This window comes from Rhinopithecus bieti, unplaced genomic scaffold, assembly GCF_001698545.2.
Source record: "Rhinopithecus bieti isolate Rb0 unplaced genomic scaffold, ASM169854v2 scaffold_32012, whole genome shotgun sequence".
Classification (NCBI taxonomy): Eukaryota; Metazoa; Chordata; class Mammalia; order Primates; family Cercopithecidae; genus Rhinopithecus; species Rhinopithecus bieti.
Window position 1 is genome coordinate 1,495,286 of NW_016814432.1, and position 6,000 is coordinate 1,501,285.

The following is a 6,000-nucleotide window of genomic DNA, read 5'->3' on the forward strand; positions in this document are numbered from 1 at the left end:
CAAGCGAGTGAGGTGGGAGGGACACTGCCCATCAGGTGTTGACTTTTTGTTTCGTGTCTCCCTCAGGTAATCCCTCCTTCACATTTGTCTCGTGCCACGCTGGAGGCAGAGCATTTCTGTTTGCTGCCCTTGTTCCCAGTCGCCATCTGGCCTTGCGGACTCTAAGAGGTTGGTTACCAGTGAGTCTGCTCCAGCCAGACTGGAGCAAATCCAGCAAGTGCAGAGCCTACTCTGCCTTCATGGAGATCAGTATCATCCAAGTCATCCCAGACAGCATCCAGAGGAGCAGGGCTCAGGTTGCCTCTAAAAAGACATGCTTCTAAATCCCATTCAATATGAGCATCTGCTGTGTTTAAGCAAAGCCTACCAAGAAAATAGGAGAATATCCAGATGTTTCCATGAGCAGGAGCCTTCATTCTGACACCATTTCCAGAGAGTTATTGCTTGCAGATCAGGACCAAAATTCCCTAGAAAGGAAAGCCTTTCCCCTTCTCATTTCAGATTCCACACAGTGCACCTCATCACCTCCTTCACACCCAGAGCTCTCCTCCTAGTGAGGCCTGTTCTAAGCACCCAATGTAAAAATGCCCCCCCAACTCTCACCCACACACCCACACATGCACCCAAACACACACACACACACCCAGGAAACACACCCACATGCTCATCCAACATAATCCCAATACACATACACACTCATACACACACACTTCCACACATATACACACGCACACACACAGCATTCATACCACAGCCTTTCCAATTCCCCTTCTCTGTTCTACTTTTTCCTTTTTCTTTAGCATTTCTGACCTGAAAAACTTCCTTCCTTACTAAGTGTGTTGTTGATCATCTCACTCCCCACTGCTCAAATGAGGCCGACAGGAGTCCGTGTGTATTCACTGATGTATGAGTGCCCAGAACTACGCCCGCCACCTGGAAGATGCTTCACCCGTATTTGTGCAGTGACCTTCAGACGGAAAGAAACACACAATTAGATTGTGATGGGTTTTCAATTAGTGAAGACATCTTACTACTAGATGTTTTAAAAATAAAATACTAAAATATTTGCACAGGTTCACACTTCAGTTACCTTATTTTGATGCATTATTTATTCAACAGCCTTCTCCTGTGGACTCTATTTAGGCTGCAAAGAAAAAGAGGGAGTGGAGGAAGGGAGGGTGATTCAGTTAGACAAGATGTAGGAAATCAAGAAGAGCGATCCCTCTTCATATGAATCAGGAGGTTAAGACTGCCCTGTTGGGGCCAATTCTCATTTTGCAGAACTGAGATCTCTTCCCTAGCCATTAATGACCTGAAAATCCCACACTGAGTTCTGGAGTTGCTGCATATCATGCATTATTTGATCTATAAAAGTGACCTCTCTGGGGCAGGATATTTCACAAAATTTGGGGGATTCGAGTGTATTTGCAGTGACAGCTGTCTTGGGCAAGGGTCCCTGGTGGGTAATACTTCCTCGGATGTAGCATGACTGTGGGTGTAATGGGGATATGCCTCAAACGCCTGTCATCAAAAGAGATTCTCCCAGTCTTCCTAAAGGGGAAAACCAACACCAACTTCAATTTGTCAAAAACAAAACCAAACCAAAAATGTCTTCAGGCCTGCAATGCTGTCACACCACACCTTTTCTCCTGGGTGAACTATTCAAGGAAAGGAGTAAAGAGAAGGCCGGGAGATAGTGAGACAAATCCAGTTTTTAGAAGCTGAGACTTGCCCTAATGCTATCACCAAAACGGCTGTGTGTCTTTGGGAAAGTCATGCAACTTCTCTGATTTTCTCACCTCTAAAATGAGAGACTTGTGGGCAACATGGCGAGACCTCATCTCTACAGAAAAGACAAAAGTTAGCCGAGCGTGGTGGCATGCATACCTGTGGTCTCAGCTACTCGGAAGCTGAAGTGGGAGGATCACTTGAGCCATGATCACGCCACTGCACACCAGCCTGGGCGACAGAGCAAGACTCTCTCTCTCAAAAATAAATAAATAAATACATACATACATACATACATACATACATACATAAAATAATTGAGAGGCTTGGAACTAATCCAAGAGCTTTGCTTCTCCCTGGAGCCCGTCTCTCAGCCTCTGTTTCCTCAACTGTAAAATGGAAACAGAATTCCTTTCTCAAGTAGCACAATGCCAGCACAAAGTAGGCACATGGTTGACTGTGCCTCCCTCTCCTGGCTTCCTTTCCCTTGTTCTGCCAGCGCTGTGGGGGGTGTTCCTGTCATTGATTCCTGTTTCTCCCCAGTGCCTGTTGAGGGGTGGGGCGGGAGGTCCTAATGGAAGCTCTGTAGGGGACAGAGGAGTAATGAGGAGACCCCATGTGCAAGGCTTCTGCCTTTGCACTCATTGCCAGAGGGTAGAGTTGGAGAGAAATGCTCCTAGGCAGCTATTCATCATCGCAGCCATCCTTCATGGGCTCCTTCTGAACCCCAGCTATGCTAGGATGCGTCTCGTCAAAGTCCCACAACAACTCTATGGGGCAGATGCTGTTGTCCTATTCTGCAGGCCCCGAAGGGCTGAGTAAACCAGAGGTCGTGGAGACAGGATTCTGAGCAAGGCTCATTTCCCCGAGAGCCTGCGTTCTTTCTATGGCCCTTCTAGCTATGCAGTAAAAGTGGCTCCGGCTTTAGGCTGTGGAAAAGAGCCTCCTCTCCCAAGAGGCTCTGACCTCCACCATGAACCTCTGAATGATGTCTTAGCCAGGTCTTTTGCCAGCTGCTCAAAGGTGCTCTGTGGCCCTGGGTGGGCCATGCTAGGCGTGACCAGCTCCTACTGTAGGTCACAGAGGCTGTGGCCAGCTTTCTCCTCTGCACTGACGGCCACCGCCCACATCTCAAACACCTGAGCAGCAGCAACACCGCCACCACTTTGGAACTTGTTAAAGATGCAAATTCCCAGCCTTGCTGCAGCCCTCCTGAATCAGATACGCTCCACTAGCCCTCCAGGGAATCCTTCACACGCTCAAGTTTGAGAGCCACTGATGTCTGACCCCATGCCCTGGATTACCGTAGCTCTAGGCTGTTGGAACAGGAGAATTGAGCTCAGTCTCCTTATAGCCTACGGAGGTGCTGACTCCCTGTTTGGTGGAGAGTGATGGGCATGTGTGTGTGGGTGGAGGGGGAGATAAGGAGAAGGTTCTATTTCCAGCAAGAACAAGATGTTTCTTCCACCAGAATTAGCACGAGACAGCCCGATCCCAGCCAAGGTAAGCCAAAGCCCCCAGGGGAGGTTCAAACCCAGGGAGTTCATGGACAGACACCAAGTGCTGCAGACCAGAGAGGGGTCAAGGGGAGAGGCACGGGCCAAGGAGCAAAGAGCTGTGACACCCAGCACAAGCACAGCCACAGACAGATCTGGGCCACCTGCTGCCCAGGGCCACCTGCTGCCAAGGAGGTGGCCACAGGGTACACAGCATATCCACCAGTTGGTGGACCCAAGCCAGGGCAGCCAGGACACCTGCCTAGGCACGTCAAGAACGGGGTGGCTGCATCTGCCCCTCTGTCATTCATCTACTACAGAGAAAAACAAGGCAGTCCTTGCTGGTCCCAGGGTGACTATATAGCTGGGAATGGGCAGGGCTGCTTGGGGAGCTGGGGTGAAGGCGAGGAATGCTTGGGAATGTCATGTCAGGGCCCCTTTGCCAGAATTCCTCATATTAAGATGACAGATAACCAGCAACATCACTTTCAGCAGGCAGTTTCTGTGATAATGGAAGCCATAATTGTTACCATGAGATGTAATTAATCTTCAAACCAATAATAAAATGCATTGATGAGCTTGTTAGTTTCTCCACAGAATGCAATAAAAGAGTGTTTGAACTCAGCAGATGTTTATCTTCTGCCAGAGGACAACCCCTTCCCATTCTTCCAGAGTAGGAATAACGTGAGAACAACCCACCTCCGTCCACAATACAGGCCAAGACAAGAGGAGGAGGGCCCCCCGCCTATACCCCAGAGGAGCAGAATGACCACCCCCCTCGAAGGGCTCGCTAACCCCTCCTCATATCAGGGAGTGAGGAGAGTGCTGAAAAGCACTTTTAAGTGCATTTTTTGTGATCACTCCTTTGTCATTTCTCTATGACAGGATCTGCCACAAAGTAACCCCAGCGGATGAGTACTGGGAGATCACAGATTGCAAGGAGGGCACTGTCAAGGCAAGGAGCTTCTCCTAGGGAGACTCCCCTGCTTCATTTCATGAGAAAATCAAAGACTTGTGTTAAGAAATTGAATTACTTTTATATTTTATGCTGGTGTGTTGAATATCATTTATTAAAATGCTTCTAGTTCAAGAAAAGCTGAAATGAAACGTGATCCCGTAACAAATCAAATTTAGATAACTAATTTGATATTTGCAGAGGAGAATGGTCAGGAAGATGGTGTTACGTAATTTTTTATGACAAAAAGGGTAGCAGCTGTGGATAGAGCAGGAGAGAGGAGGACCTACAGCAGATGTGGAGGGAGGGGAGAGGGAGGGAGGGGAGAGGGAGGGAGGAGAGAAGGAGGGAGGATGTCAGAAAGGGAAGAAGGAGGAAGGGGAGAGGGAGGGAGAGTGCCGGAGAGGAGAGAGGGAGGGAAGGGAGTGGGAGGAAGAGTGCTGGAGGAGGGAGAGAGCTGGAGGGTGCTGGGGAGGCAAGAGGGGGTGCCGGAGAGGGGAGAGGGAGGGAGGGTGGCAGCCAGAATCAGGGAGGTAGGCAGATGCTTGAAGCCCCTTGAGCACTCTTGATGTCCAAAGGTGAGTGCTGCGTGTTGACAATGTCTAGAATTTCTTTTCTAGGCTGGAAACTTCAGGGAACAAAGATTTCGATGAGCAGAAAGCTGAAGAACCGAACTGATCTTGAAACTTCTACTGTGGTACCCTTCAAACGGTTCTCCATACTTCAGCAGGAAGGATCCTATAAAAACCCAAATATTATCCCCATATCCTTACTCTACTGAAAACACTTCCAGGCTAAACTCCTTAACAAGGCTTAAAAGGCCATGCCTGACCTCCCCAGCCTCCTCTCCAGCTTCAGCTCGATCCTACTCTCCCTGCTCTCAGAGTCAGGCCTCCCTGGCCTTGTCCCCAGGCTTCAGGTAACCCACACCCCTCCTGGCCCCAGAGCTGCTAGCCCAGAGCCTGTCTGCTCTTCTGACATCCTTTGCCTCCTGTCCACTCCTTTTCCTTAAGATTTCAGCTCAAAAGGCACTCCTCAACAAAGTTACTCCTTTGACCAGGTCAAAGCCCTTAAAGTCACAGCACCCTGCCCCTTTACTTCACTCACCACATGAATCTGGCCACTTACAGATGTGTGTGTGTGTGACTGGTTTGTGTGACTGCTGACCACCTGTAAGCTCCCTGTGGCTAGGAACATGTTGCTGCAATTGTTACTCCCCACTGTCCAGCCTACCTGGTACATTGTAGGTGCTCAGTAAGTGCTAAATGAATGAAGGAGTGAATAAGTGAACGAATAAAGGAAGGAAGGAATAAACGAAGCCATTTGGTCTGTTATCGAGTACCGTATCCTTTTTTCCATATATCTGTTGAACCCCTAATAATCCCACTGCTGCATTATATCTTTGTGAGGTAGGGTGTCACCTCCATAAAGAGCTTTGCTGCCGGAGTTAGAAAGCCTTAGATTCAAATCTCTAATCTCCCCCCTACCTACCGTGTGGCCTCAGGCCGATAACCGAATTCCTTCTGAATTCAGTTTTATCACCTCTATATTGGAATTATAAAAATACCTAACTCGCTCAGTTGTGTAAACTATGTAAGACGCCCTCAGCCACGTGGATGAATGACAGTAACGTTCCTGAGCTCTTGCTCTTAGCCAGGAATGTTCTAAGGTCTTTAAAATGTATCAGCCCATTTTATCCCCTGCAACCTGATGGGGTAGGTGGTTGTAGCTTTTCCACGTTGCAGATGAGGAAACTGAGACCTAGAGGAGCGTGAGAGGGCACAGTTGCTAAGTAGGTTCTGACTTCACCTGCCCGCTTTC